Raw genomic sequence first — 15,920 nt, forward strand, 5'->3', positions numbered from 1 at the left:
CATTTCTTAAACGGTCCCAAAAGCTTAGTCTTTATTGCAATCAATAAAACTGCTTTATTGGCAAATTAGGTAAATGTGATAACTGCATTAAAATATGAATACAACATTAAAAAGTCAACCACTGATGGTTTTGTGTCATTGTACAGCAAGTACAGAATGAACAGCTAACAGTTCACCGGAAATCACCGAGCTGGCTAAAGGACAACCAGGAAGTAACCGTGCATATAGTCAATTGCTGAGGACTGAGGAAACCTCCTGAGCTAAAGTTCAGTTATGGTAATGAGCGTTTAGTTTCCAACACACGCTGTAAGCAGTAGACCAATCGGAACAGACTGGGCCATCTGGCCAATCAGAGCCGAGTAGGCTTGCGAAAAGGTGGGATTTAGAGAGACGGAATCATCAGAAGAGTCTTTTGAGAATCATTGAAAAATGTGGTGATGTGCAATGTATATTATGAGACCTCCAAAACAAAATTAGGTACCTAAAAAAAGCATAACAGGGGCACTTTAAATAACTGATAATTCTACTACAACTACTTAACAATTCCTTAAAGCAATCTACTGTTACTAAAAATAAAACCCCCTCTATATTCTTTAAGTCTGTTTTGAATTTTGATATAAAGGCCTAAATAAAAGATTACTTCTTATTACATGTATTATTGGTACTCGCAGTACGGTTGATCTCCTGATGAAACACCTCTCCACCTTTTCTCCAGCTTATTTTGCTGTCACTTTCCAGCCCCATGCTCTTCAGCTTTTCACTTATCTGGAGAAGACCAGGAAAAAAAAAAATCAAACATAATAACAGCAACAATATGTGATATGAGAGCATCAAGAGCACAATGCTATATGATGTTGTGGTTGGCTGTCATGGTGCTATTATGCATTCAAAATTTGACACTGACACTGAAAAAGTTTTTACGGCAGAGACGAACCTCATTCAGGATGGCAGTCTGTATGGAAGGATCATTCAACATGCATTTTCCATTACAGGACAATTTCAGTTTGACGGTCTGCTTTTTAATTAACTTGTCATCTAAAGAAATTCATCATTAACACAGAAGATATATCAATAAATGAAAACATATGACAGTAGTTTGTAAGGTCTGTAGGGTTGGGAATCGTGAGAAATTTTCCGGTTCCGGTTCCGATTCCGGTTCTGCCTAACGATTCCGGTTCCATTAAAATAATTAAGCAACTATTAAAAATTAGTAGTAAGGGAAAAATGCACAATACTCGACTCAAACAGTCCTTTTTGTGTAAAATTAATTTAACAAACTGTTAATCTCAACAAATTCGCTAACACTTTACAATAAGGTTCATTAGTAAACTACATTAACATGAACTAATAATGAACTGCATTTCTACAGCATTTATAATCTTTGTTAATGTTAATTTCAACATTTACATTATTAAAATCAAGAGTTGTATTTGTTAACATTAGTTAATGCACTGTGAAGTAACATCTCTGAACGGCTGTATTTTTATTAACATTAACAAAGATTAACAAATACAGTAACAAAGGCATTACTGATGGTTAGTTCATAAATTAACCTTATAAAGTGTTACCACAAATTAGATAAGATGCTTTAACAAACATGTAAGATTAAGACAGGTGAAACAGAATATTTTTGTAAGTTGGATTCATAAAGACTTGTTTCTGACAGAATGATTCATTGATAGACACATTTTTAACAGTAAATGTGTTGCCACCTAGTGGCGTAACAATGCAATCGATACAGTCGTCACTTTCAGAACAGAAGGTAATTTATTATACATAAACAGCAGCGTTTCTATCTGAATAATAAACTTTTGTATACTTCTGTTATAATTGGAATAGGCCTATTTGTAATAAGCCTACTGTGCTTTTGAAAAGACTGTTTGTGAAGCTGTTTATATACACAATTACAACTCTCTTCAGATCAACGGCAGCGTAAACGCAGGTTTGAATGTCGCAGTTTTACTTTTGTCAAAGGTTTAATATACACGGACGATCATGTGGGTGATGAAATCGAGAACGCGATCTTTTAAAGATTAATCATGCAGGTTTGGGCATGTCTCTTTCTCTCTCTCGATTGAAATCTTGCGTATACGAGTATTGCCGCGCGAGGGCTTTTCAGTGCATTCATTGCTATAATATTCATGATGTGAGACGTCTCTATGAAAGGATACGCTCCCCGCACTTCGACCACCCATCACACCAGAACCGTTTTCGGAACCGAAACTTAGAAATCTTACACGGTTCCGGTTCTTTTCAAAAAACACTACCGGTTCCGGATGAGAACCGGTTCTCGGTTCCCAACCCTAAAGGTCTGTTTCAAGAATGATATACGAATCTCGTTTGAATAATTTGATTCTGTTAACTGTGGAAACTCACCTCCATGGCAGATAAAAGGACGCTTTAGAGCACAGCTTTTATGAGCCCATTTACCAGAATTGTTTCTTGACATTCCGACACACTCAGATCCTGAACTCTGTGATGGATGACCTTCTGTCCAGTATCTGAAAGTGAGATTCCCACTATCAGACCACTGCCAAGAGTCCAGGAACAGACCAATCCAGAGCGATGCTTGATTACGGATCAGATTCTGCTGCTCTGCACTGCTGATACTCGCCAAGTCAGTGTGGTGTTGTCTGCAGTAACTTTGAGCATCTCTCCATGTCATAGCAGTCGTAATGATGATAAAACCAGAGCTGTCTGTTCAGAAACACCAGATAAAAACCAGCCTTTATTCCAGGATCAGCTAAAGTGTGGGGGGAAATGAACCAGATTTGAGAACTCACAATTGAAACACACAAATGGGAGAGCGGTGATGCAGTTCCCATCATACCAGTTTCCATTAAAACTCCTCACACACTCTCCATCGCCATTTGGTTCTCCTGGATTCCAGATACTGTACTGGGACTGTGTGCCCATAGACCAGACCCAGCGATACTCTGTTCCATTGTGGAGACCTATCCATACTGAACCACTGTATCCAGCATCCACTGTATTTAACAGCAAACTCGCGTCGCTCATCAGCAGTGGCCAGATCAGTGAATCTCGCTCTGCAGTAACTCTGAGCATCTTGCCATGTCCTGCTTTCATTTATAAACTGGTACTGGTACTTGCGCCCTTTAGGAGGGAAATGATTATATTATGGAAATGATTATGGATTATAAAGATGATAGATAGTTGAAGATACAATCATGATTAAAAAGCATGTTGACCTAAAACATTTTTTGTGAGCAATTTATAAGCTGAAACTGAGCCAATTAAATTTGTAATAGACTGAAGGAGTAAGCAGATAGTGTCTTACAAAAAGTGTCTTACAAAAGCTAAATCAAGATATTGTTTTATATGAAGGAGTAGGCAGCATAATATTTATATAATTCTGAAGCAAAAACTCTAGTCTACAACCTCCAATATCCAGAAGTCTTGTGAACACAGATTTAATATACTTTTTTTGGCCTTATTTCAGTGACTTAAGTTTTTTGTTTTTTCAATAACCACGCATAAACGTTATTCCTTCAAAAACACAAACATGTACATACATGTTCCTCACATATTATTGTAGCCTAGTTTGTGCTGAATACAGTGTAATGACACTTTTGTCATTTATATGTTTATGAACAACTGAAAAAAGTACAAATGTCAGGGCATGTCAAAACTTCTCCAAGCCCCAAATCAGCCTCAGACTCCAGAGGGTTAAAAACATTTTCCCTGAAAGTCTGAGATATAATAGTTTGCAAGAGTATGATTATAAACACAACGAGGCTATAAAAGCTAGGGGGGGGGGGAGGCAGACGTCCATTTTTCCACAGGATCAGTCCTGTATTTCAGCTCAGGACGATGAACAGGAGGGAAGGTTATCTTCACAGATGCCTCCAAGATGGGTTGGGGAGTTCTGTGCGACAACCATCCGGCCCTTGCCACTTGGAACGGGCCGGAAAGCGAGCTTCATATCAACCATCTGGAAATGATGGTGGTATATCAAGCTCTCCAAGCCTTCCTTCCTCTCCTGGTGGGACACCACGTCTTGGTCATATCAGACAACATGATGGTGCTGTCCTTCATAAATCACCAGGGTGGGCTTTCTTTCTTTTCCCCTGTTCACTCTAGTGAAAACCATCCTAGAGTGGGCCCAATGCAACCTGCTCTCACTGAGAGCAGCGCATGTACAGGGCATACTGAACACAGAGGTGGACATGTTGTCCCGGAACATCCTTCCCTCAGGGGAATGGTCGTTCCACCTCCACACAGTTCAGAAAATAAGACCTCCTCTCTCAAGTGAGAGGAATGATATGGCACCCCAGACCCAAGCTGTGGGATCTTCACATATGGTTTCTCAATGGAAGCCTGCAAGCCTCCCTGAGAATGTCTTAAACACCATCTCACAAGCTAGAGCTCTGTCAACAAGACTCCCTGAAATGGTCCATCTTTTCTGCCTGGTGCACGGCCCGCGGCATGGATCCATTGACTTGTGACATATCACAGATATTGTCCTTCCTTCAAGACTTAAAGATGCCGTAGAACGTCTTTTTAAAAGATGTAATATAAGTCTAAGGTGTCCCCTGAATGTGTCTGTTAAGTTTCGGCTCAAAATAGATTTTTTTTTATAAATCTTTTTAACTGCCTATTTTGGGGCATCATTAAATACAGTCCAGTCCAAAAGAACCACTAAGATTTTTAATGTTTTTAAAAGAAGTTTCGTCTGCTCACCAAGGCTACATTTATTTAATTAAAAATACAGTAAAAAACAGTAATATTGTGAAATATTATTACAATTTGAAATAACTGTGTACTATTTAAATATATTTGACAAAGTAATTTATTCCTGTGATGCAAAGCTGAATTTTCAGCATCAATACTCCAGTCTTCAGTGTCACATGATCCTTCAGAAATCATTCTAATATGCTGATTTTCTGCTCAATAAACATTTATGATTATTTTCAATGTTGAAAACAGTTGTGTATTTTTTTTTCAGGATTCCTTGATGAATAAAAAGTTCAAAAGAACAGCATTTATCTGAAATACAAAGCTTCTGTAGCATTATAAACTACCGTTCAAAAGTTTGGGGTCAGTAAGAATTTTTATTTTTATTTTTTTTAAAAAGAAATTAAAGAAATGAATACTTTTATTCAGCAAGGATGCATTAAATCAATCAAAAGTGGCAGTAAAGACATTTATAATGTTACAAAAGATTATATTTCAGATAAACACTGTTCTTTTGAACTTTCTATTCATCAAATAATCCTGAAACAAATATTTTGTACAATTGTACACATTAAATGTTTCTTGAGCAGCAGATCAGCATATTAGAATGATTTCTGAAGGATCATGTGACACTGAAGACTGGAGTAATGATGCTGAAAATTCAGCTTTGCATCACAGGAATAAATTACTTTGTGAAATATATTCAAATAGAAAACAGTTATTTTAAATTGTAATAATATTTCACAATATTACTGTTTTTACTGTATTTTTAATTAAATAAATGTAGCCTTGGTGAGCAGACTAAACTTCTTTTAAAAACATTAAAAATCTTAGTGGTTCCAAACTTTTGGACTGTACTGTATGCGCCAATTCTGGCTGAGCGGCCTCTTTAAATTCTCCTGCTCCCCGCCCACGGAGCTTGCGCTTGCCTTAAACACCATAAACAAAATTGACACAGCTTATATATCTCTCAAAATGGATCTTTACAAAGTGTTCGTCATGCAACATGTCTAATCGCTTAAGTATGGTATTTATTTGGATGTTTACGTTTGATTCTGAATGAGTTTGATAGTATACTTTGTGGCTAACGCTAACATTACACACTGTTGGAGAGATTTATAAAGAATGAAGTTGTGTTTATGAATTATACAGACTGCAAGTGTTTAAAAAATGAAAATAACAACTATGTGAATACAGTAAGAAATGATGGTAACTTTAAACACATTTAACAGTACATTAGCAACATGCTAACGAAACATTTAGAAAGACAATTTACAAATATCACTAAAAATATCATGATATCATGGAGCATGTCAGTTATTATTGCTCCATCTGCCATTTTTCGCTATTGATCTTGCTTGCTTACCTAGTCTGATGATTCAGCTGTGCACAGATCCAGACATCCTGCCCTTGTGTAATGCCTTGATCCCGACTGTTACGCAACAGTCTGTGTTATGTTGAGATTTGCCTGTTCGTCAGAGGTCTTTTAAACAAATGAGGTCTTTTAAACAAATACAGTAAGAATGAGGAAACAATGGTGTTTGAGACTCACTGTATGTCATTTCCATGTACTGAACTCTGTTATTTTAACTGTTTTACTATGCCAAGGTAAATTCAAATTTTAATTCTATGGGCACCTTTAATGGATAGAGGCCATACTCCCTCTACCCTTAAGGTCTATGTCGCAGCTATAGCAGCCTCTCATGCTCCTAAAGCAGGGCAGTCGATACGGAGAAACAACTTGGTTGTTCGCTTCCTTAAGGGATATCCATCGTTCTTAGAGGTCTTAAAGCAAATCCAGACTACTGACTTATGTCCCCTGTTGCTGAAAAACGCTTTACTGCTAGCTATAGCATCGGTTAAGCATGTGGGAGATTTGCAGGCGCTTTTTGTGAGCACCTCCTGCCTTGAATTCAGGCCTAGCGACTCCAAGGTCGTCCTGAAACCAAGACATGGATACGTCCCGAAAGTCCTATCCACCCCCTTTAAGGAGCAGTTGGTTATTCTCTTCGCTCTTCCTCCTTCTCAGGATGATCAGGAGTCGAACCTTCTCTGTCCTGTCAGGGCCCTGCAGGCCTATATTGACCTCTCCGCCTCCTTTTGCCAGGCGGAACAGTGTTTCGGTGGCCGCACGAAAGATCGTCCGGTCACGAAGCCCAGACTTTCCAGATGGATTGTCGATTCCATAGCACTCGCTTACTCCTCTTTAGGCCTTCAATGCCCTTTAGGCGTAAGAGCGAATTCCACGAGAGGCATGGCCTCCTCATGGGCATGGTCCATTGGCATTTCCATCGCTGATATCTGTGCAGCAGCTGGCTGTGCCTCACCATCCACATTTGTCATGTCTGGGTATAACTACATTTTATGCCCACTATATGCATCCCAGGCCTTGCTGGTGCCTTAGCTTTATGGGATTAGGAGGATGACTACAGTATTTCATCCCCATTGTCCGGGCTGTCCTTTACTATAGGTATCTGGTGCGAGCCCTTTTAAGTGCTCTGCCCCAACTCTGTCATCCCCCTGCATAGCACAGCAAGATTGAACAGTCCCCATGCGTCTCGTCTTATGTATAAGACATTTGACGCAGTACAAGTGTAGTATCAAAAGGGAACGTACTCAGTTACTGACAGTTAACCTCGGTTCCCTTAGATACCGAACAAGTACTGCGTACTTTGCTGCGCTACATCATTGGTTCATTTACTTTAACTTCACAATCCGTGCAGTTTCACTGTGTGATTGAAAAAGGCTTAAGAAATTAGATTAAAAAGGAGTTTTCCCCATATGCGTCTTGTCTTATGTATAATAAGACATTCGACGCAGTACCCGTTCCATATCTAAGGGAACCAAGGTTATGTCAGTAACCGAGTACATTCTCTCAGACAGTGCGCAATCAGTTCTCATTGCGCCTGAATGGTCAAATGCACACAAAGTTGTCAAAATGTCCATCGTGTGGAGTTTCTCATGTAAATACAGTTGGTTATTACTTAAGTGGATATTAACAAGTGAGTGAAAACCAGATAAGTGTATAATACATCCATAAATTCGGTCCTAAAGGGACAGTAGCCTAATTAAATATTTGTCTGTCATTAATATTAATCACACAACAAAATATGTTAAATTTATACTTGGTAAATAAACCTACTGTATCTGAAAAACAAGTTTATTTTAATTTGTATCTCTATTGTATTTGTCTTTTTGTTTGTAAATGTCTTTTTTATTTAATAATAATTATTGTGAAATAAAATTTCTCATATTACAAATAAAATGGTCATATTGCCCACCCCTTGCTTACCCGTCCCGTATTCCACCATGAGAAATATGGTCACCCTAATAAAAGTGGACTAGTGTGTGGATGAGTTTACCTATTTGGCTGATGATGTTTAATGTCCCAGACAACCTCTATTGTCCCATTTTTTTCCACTTTAAGTTTTTTAAAGCTTTTACTTGTCTTGTAAAAGGCTGTTACAGTACTTACAAGTGGCTAAATGGAAATTGGGAAATTAAACATTATCAGCCGAACAGGTAAAATCTTGAGAGTTGTTGGAAGCTTAGTGATTTTTTTTTTTTTTTTATTCACAGGCCTTATTTTCTGCAATAAGTCAATGAAAAAAATCATATTGTGACATCATTTCAGGTGTATTTCAGTTCCTGGAAGACCTGGAAGTGTTAAAATGCTAACAGAGTTTCAGGTTTTGGCCTTCAAAAAGCCATTTGCTGCAGCACCCGGAAAGCCAGATTGGGGGTTAGGTGCCTACAATTCCTGTTCTTATTGAGTCTCAAACCCATGACCTTCAGGCCACAACTGGCCACAACAGGCCACAACTTCCCTGTTTGTGAGTAAGGATATTTCTGTGAGGGCAGGGCACTTATAGGGTGTTCCTTTTTGGAAAACAGACTGTTTATGGTTGGCTACTATGGAGAGCTGGGTACTGACACAAATTTCACAGTTCTATTAGTCTTCTATTCACATGCTTGCGATTCATAAGCTTGTGATATATTAAATATTGAAGAACAGGTTAAGTAAAAATGTAATGCATGCTATAGTGCATATATTTATCAAAGCTCCTCTCTAGAGTTAATTTTTCTGACTAACATGAATAGATTTATAACATGATTTATAACATGAATAAACAAGCATTGAATAGCTTTTATGTGGTAAATCAATGGTAATGGTATAATGAGAGCAGAAATCAGTTGGCAAGCTCATGGTAAAAAACGAAGAACTTGTTAAAAATGTCACATAACATTCATTCGAAATGCATCTTCAAGCTTTTTGTATAATAAAATTATACAAGTTCATATGAAATTGCCAACTTGGAATATAGCTTTTTGTTAGGGAATAATCATAGATTCCTTGCTTGCTTTCTGTATAGGTTAGCCTATAATATATCATCAATTTGAATTTATTGGCTGTTTTGAGTGTCAGGTTTTTAGAATGAATTTTTTTTGATAGTGAGCAGCATATTGTTGTGATTGTACACACACTGTTAAATACAGTAATGCACAAGACGTCCATACAGAACATGAAATGATAGTCACTCTGTCTAACATGCTCTAAATTGTTAGTTGCTTACATCCATGGCAGATAAAAGGATACTGCACATCACAGCTTTCATGAGCCCATTTCCCAGAATTGACTCTTGACATGCTGACACAGTCACCAGATCCTGAACTCTGGGATGGTTGACCTGCTGCCCAGTTTCTAAAGAAAAGGCTCCATTTGTCAGACCATTCCCAAAAGTCCTGGAACAGACCAAACCAAACGTAATATCCATATACTAAAACATTAGATAGCTGGTTACTTTCCTTAGAGTTGTGGATGGAGGGCAGATCTGTGTAATACTGTCTGCAGTAGCTCTGAGCGTCAGACCAACTTTTAGGGATTTTTACAATGATGTATCCATTATTTTCTAATGAGATGCAAAAAAATAAAAAATAAAAAAGAATCAGTTAATAGCTTTTTTCCCCAGTTAAACTGCTCAATAAATATAAAAGAATGGGGAACTCACCCTTGTAGCATGTAAAAAATAGGCCATAGCTACAGTCTTCACTATACCATAACCCATAACGAAAAGATACACAAGATGTATTCTCATATGGCTGTCCTGAAGCCCAGTTAGAGTACGGAAAAGATTCTCCATTAGACCAAGCCCAGCGTTTCTGTGTCCCTCTCTTCAGTCCAATCCACACTGATCCGCTGTATCCAGCATCCACTATATTTACCAGCCTGTTCACATCATCCATGGTGTCTACAGTAGCCAGGTCAGTGTACTTCTCTCTGCAGTAACTCTGAGCCTCTGGCCATGACATTCCCAAATTTATATAGTGGTACTGACGAGAAAGAGCAGAACTGCTCCAGAAGAGCCCTGTTAAAACCAACATGTTAAACCATATATCCATGTACACATCATCATAAATACAGATTACAAATGACTACACCAACCTGACAGCAGCAGCAGCAGCACAAACAGACTCCCGTCCATGACTGCTCACACAGATCCTCTCTGCTGGATTCTAATAAGAGATGACTAAACACACATTTCTGTGACAATTCTGTAAGAAGGGAATGCAAAACGTACATTGCAAATTTATTGTGACTTTGCATACTTCATGTCATCAAACACACCCCAAATATGGTTAACGAAATATTACTTACCAAACCATTTGAATTATATTCATTACATTTCTTTTAACATTTTCTGCATTTTATTCAACTTTTAATTATTGTACCAATTACATTAAGTCTTGTAAAGGTACTATTTTAAAATCTGTTATAGTCTAAAACTGGTACATACAGTGTTTGAAGTACATAACCCTTGATGGAACTGGTACAGTCTCGGCCTAGTAAGATCTAATCTGCTGGAACATACTGGATTAAAGGCAGATACTTTTATCCAAAGTGGATAGATTACTACATATTAGCCTTGAACCGAAAAAAATAGAAACCTCCAGAGTCACAGAGTATGACCCACCTGAACACACCAAATTACATTTCTATTCATATTTAAACTTCAGAATGAGAATCCGAATGAGATTAGGAGGTTGAGTCTGCACTATAACATGGCTTTTGGCCTCATTCAGATCTAACACATAAAATATATGCTAGATGCAAGTAATTTTCATATTCAAATATTTCATTTTCACTGAAGATGTTTTCGCACATCACATCTTATCAATGGATAAAACATCTTGCCAAAAAACATCTTAAAGATATCATGACAGAGTCTAACACAACATACTAACATATGCAAAAGAACAATTTGTATGTTATGCCATTAAATTATTATTATTATTATTATTATTATTATGTACATTGTTGTTTTACGGAGACCAATAAGTGTTGCAAAACAGTTCATTTCAAATGTGTGTAACATTAAGAGAAAATATGAACATTTTAGATCTTGGGCATGGATGTATTGAAATCAAATTGACTAATTTACTAATAATCAAATGTAATAATTTTTAAGCCATTCTCCATCACCAACCCCAATTCCTATTTCATTAACGTACAATGGTAAACAGAGAAAACAGCACATTGGAAACATATACACAAAATATACAAGCTAAGCTAAGTTAACAACTCTATAAACTTGACAGATACTGACATTGGCAAAAAAAAATATTTATATATATAATAATAATAATAACAACTTGGATCTGAACCAGTTAAAAGTAGGAAAGTAACATGATAAATTGTTATTGCCAATTGCAGCAATATGTTTGTTGTTGTTCTTTTTGTTGTTGTTTTAACAATGATTCTAAATTACAGTCAAATATAAAATTATAATTTGTTACCTCATTTTTTTATTTTTTTATTTTTTTAGAAGGAGGGTTAATCCTTTATATTTTAAAACAGAGACATACAACTGCTAATGTCACCTCAGTAGTGGCAAGTAAAACAAAACAAACTATCTTTGTTTGCTTTACATGTTTGTCTTTGTCTTTTCCACAACAGAAAAATCTGCAATGTGGACCAGACATTTAGCCATTTAGTCAAAACAACCCCCCTGCCCCTTGCACTTTTGTTTATAGATGTTTCAGTTAATTTGTTTCCAGATACCAGTGAGAGAGCAACACTCCCTGCACTATTTAACACATTTATATTGATTGTTTACAACTTTAATTCACATATCCTGGAACAGAATGTGAACCATTATAGAAACATCTGACACAGCATCTGACCCACCTGAACACAACAAATTACACTTATATAAATAATAAATAAATGCAATAAATGCTTTTGTTTATTTGCACATGTAACAGAATATCGTATGCTGATTTTTGTGGTGAGACAAGAGTAATTTTCATATTCAAATAGCTTGTCTTCATTTGTGAATCGTCCATCACACTGCTGGTCGAAACTGGGGAAAAGATTTCAGATGCCGATTCATCATAATTCACCCACTATATTATGTGCCCCATTTTTCTTGCCCCTTCTTAAAGATGTTCTTGTGCTCAATGTAGAAATGTTCTGCCCTGCACATTGACGGGATTGGTTACATGTTTGTGATGGTAGGAAACAGCAGCGGTTTTTAAACCACTGAGTGCAAATATAGACTCTTGTCAATAAATGTTAAAAAGAATAAGTGAATCAATATCCTTCAAAAAGTTCTCTTTAATATAAAGATGTTTGTCTAGAAGGCTGTGTCAGTGTGTCAAGACTAGACTTGCCGATATTCGGTAATATGACATATCACCATAATGAATATGGATGATATTGTTATCATGGGAACTTCAAAATACAGTGAATAATTATTATTATAAATTATTAACATTTTTATAATACGTTTTAAGAATACTTTACCCATCAACCATTTAAAATGCACAACACCGCTGTATGCTGCGTCAAAAGAACACAAGCACTCAGGTGTAAACCATCTGAGTATTATATCTACACGTTTCCACCCATGGCACAGTCATTTTGTTTTCACAAGCAAAAACGGTGTACCAGTTCTAAGGCCTTGGGAAAAGTTTGAGCAAAGCATGCTAACTGTTCTATCGTTGGCTTTACAGATGAGGACAGAACACTATTTAGAGTCTCGTTAGCTTGGATAGCCTAGTTGACCCTGGCAAGCTCTATTTGCTAAGAGAGCAGCATTTCTGTCCGATCGATATTTTGGAAAAAACTATTAGACCATTTACAGCATTTGATAGCAGTCATAAACTTTAGTCTGGTGCGTACGGCTCTGTTTGGTAAACAGGTACGCTTTGTATAGTGGGCGTCCATTCGGGTTTTGCACAAAACATTAACATGACGGCACATGCTAGTCCATAAGTTGAATCAACTCCACAGCAACTACATACATTTATCTACTAACCATTCTGAAACGTACAGTTTCACTCTAAAAGTTGTAACTTCTTCATGAGTCTCTCCATCAGTGTCCGACTCTGGTTTGAACAATGTAAGGCTGAACACCGCTACTGACAATCCTCATTTTGGCTGCGTGAGATTCTCCATCTTTGTTGTTGTTGAGCAACTGAAGTGTGAGCTGTTAAAGCTCCGCCCTCTTCTGGAAAGCAGCTGGGAGCAGCAGCTCATTTGCATTTAAAGAGACACACACAAAACGACATGTTTTTGCTCACACCCAAATAGGGGCAAATTTGACAAGCTATAATAAAAGATCTGTGGGGTATTTTTATCTGAAACGTAACCCTTTTAGGTCCCTCGATTGTACCGACAATTTAGTCCCTTGGGGTCAGACCCCAACATTTTACAGAACGATTGCACAAAGAAATATACATTTTGTATATAATAAACTATATATTTTTTTATTTAATTCTCATCTGTGCATTTATGCTGTGTTTTTGTGGATATTTTGTATTTTTTACCTATTTACTGCACAATTACTTAGGCATGTCATAAATTGGCTTATGAAAATTTGATTTTTAATGAAAAAAATCCCTTTAATGATGAACTTAATTAAATCTAAATTGTATTTGGACATTGCTCTATGTGTTAGGGATAGAATACTACCATCTAGAGGTTTGTGGAAAAACTTTAGGAATTATAGTTAAAGAGAGAAAGTGTAATGACTACATATATCCAGTAGAGGTCAATAGGGACTCAGTATCTAAAAAAAAATCCCAAAAACGCTCTCTGTTGTAGTCCCACACATGTGTGTGTGTGTGTGTATGAGATAGAACGTTCTTTCGACTTTATGTTTATGGTCAAGGACCAGACCTTTATTAATATGTAAAATTTTTGCAGATTTAGGCCAGTTTTGTTGATTTTATTTGCCAATTTCTACAGAAATGCCCTCTGTTGCAGCCACACATGTGTGTGTTTGTTTGTGTGTACTGTATATCTGTGTGTATGAGATAGAAAGTTTGTTCCACTTTGTGTTTATGGTCAAGGACTAGACCTTTATGGAAATGTAGAACATTTCAGATTTATTCTGGATTTTTTTTTTTTTTTTTTTTTTTTTTACAAATTAAAAAAAAAAAAAAAAAAAAAAAAAAGTGAATTTTTTCATTTTCCCATTCATTTTCAATGTGGGGTCAATCTGCCCCCGAGGGACTAAATCTGTGATTTTTTAAATTTTTTTTATGCACCTTTAGAACAACCAAATCAAGCCCAGATTTTTTGTGCATGTTTAGTTAGATTACTTAGGAAAAGTCACAGAGTTTCATGCCCCTGAGAGGAAGGGATCACTTTTTAAAAACAAAGGAAACTGTCAGCGGGGTCAGCTTGACCCCAAGGACCCATCAGACACATTCTGGGGACACCAGAGACTTAAATTACATCTTGTGAAAAGGGCATATTAGGTTCCCTTTAAAGGTTACATACTGTGGCTATATGTTTTATATGATTTAATCAAAGCCAAGGCTATGTTTTTTTTTATCCCAGGTAATTCATGAACCGATAAAATATATGTAGTGTAAGTTTTAGATAAAATAAAAATTTTTTAACGATATCAAGAAATGCACCCGTGAATGCATTACATTTTACTATTTAATTTCCCTCAAACTATAAACAGCTGTGATTAATTATTAAACCTAAAAGTCAGACACAGTTTTCATATATGCTTCATCAGAATTCAACAGTAATTCAGCAGCATTCAAAACAGAGTAGTATGTATGTCTGAATGTCTGAATTCATAGTATTCAAAAAAATTTTGTCGGTGAAAAGTACCCAGATGTCTTACTACTTCTGCCAAGATTCTGAAGTGCACATTCAATGAATGACGAGGTCATAATAGGTATTTTGAGCAGTAGGATGATGGCTATCAAACACATACATACATAAAGGTCCATCGATCTGTATTTTTAGGCCTACTTTTGATACTTAAGTGCACAAATTTTCATTTAAATTAAATTTAAAATGAGCTATTTACACTTTTATGGAGTAGGCCTAAGTAAGCCTACTTCATTTACCACTGCTGAAAGCAGCAAATTACACTTCTAAAATTTAAAATTCAGAATAAGATGGCATGGTTTAATCTGCACCAAAACATGTTTAAGACTTTAAAAGCAAATGTTTAAAATGTTTGCCTGTTTACCTAAATAAAATTACAACATTATAATTTGACTTTTGACCACAGGTACTTTTGAAATATAGAGTATAAATAAGAGTATTTTGATATTCAAATATCTCATTCTCAAGATGTTTTTGCATATTGTATCAAGTATTGTAACAAAAGGCTCATCTTGAAGACATTTTGACTCACTATTGTAAAATATACAAAAATCTATATAAATAAAGTACTTTTTTTTTTTTTTAACAAAGCAGCCGATATTGCCATAGAAATTAGTGGACAAAATGGCGGAAACACGGGGGTGCTGCCGGGCGCCAGTGTTGCAATAGAACGTTCTATTGAGTGTCGCTTCTTGTTAGTGTATATTCTTTGGTCCTACCTCCCTCCCTTCTCGTTTCCTCAGACATGATATAATTGGTTTTTAAAGTTGAAACCCTTGTGTGGATGTTATATATGACATTAAACAGGAAAACCTGCTGATTCAGATGTTTAAAGAAAATTGAATCAAATTGTGGCTAAACATGAAATTTTAATTTCTTACCTTATTTTTTTTGTCCTGTAAATACTTTATAATTTTATTCAGAGACTTAAAACTACTGTCACCTGAGGAAAGCGGTGGACATGTAAAAGTGTGATTTTAGCCTTGTATCTTGTTTCGTATTGGTTAAACTGATGATGTTATAAATCACCCCATATTTCAATTTCACAAAAACACACCCTTAAAGTGGGCAGTTCTTGGCCAGAACAGAA

The 15,920-nt window shown here is 36.4% G+C and overlaps 1 pseudogene; it reads right to left on the minus strand.

The window, feature by feature from the left end:
* Positions 1–636: 636 nt before the first annotated feature.
* LOC137003732 (macrophage mannose receptor 1-like) lies at positions 637–10,178 on the minus strand (annotated as a pseudogene).
* Between the last annotated feature and the right edge of the window lie 5,742 nt (positions 10,179–15,920).

This window comes from Chanodichthys erythropterus, chromosome 16 (assembly GCF_024489055.1).
Source record: "Chanodichthys erythropterus isolate Z2021 chromosome 16, ASM2448905v1, whole genome shotgun sequence".
NCBI classification, from domain to species: domain Eukaryota; kingdom Metazoa; phylum Chordata; class Actinopteri; order Cypriniformes; family Xenocyprididae; genus Chanodichthys; species Chanodichthys erythropterus.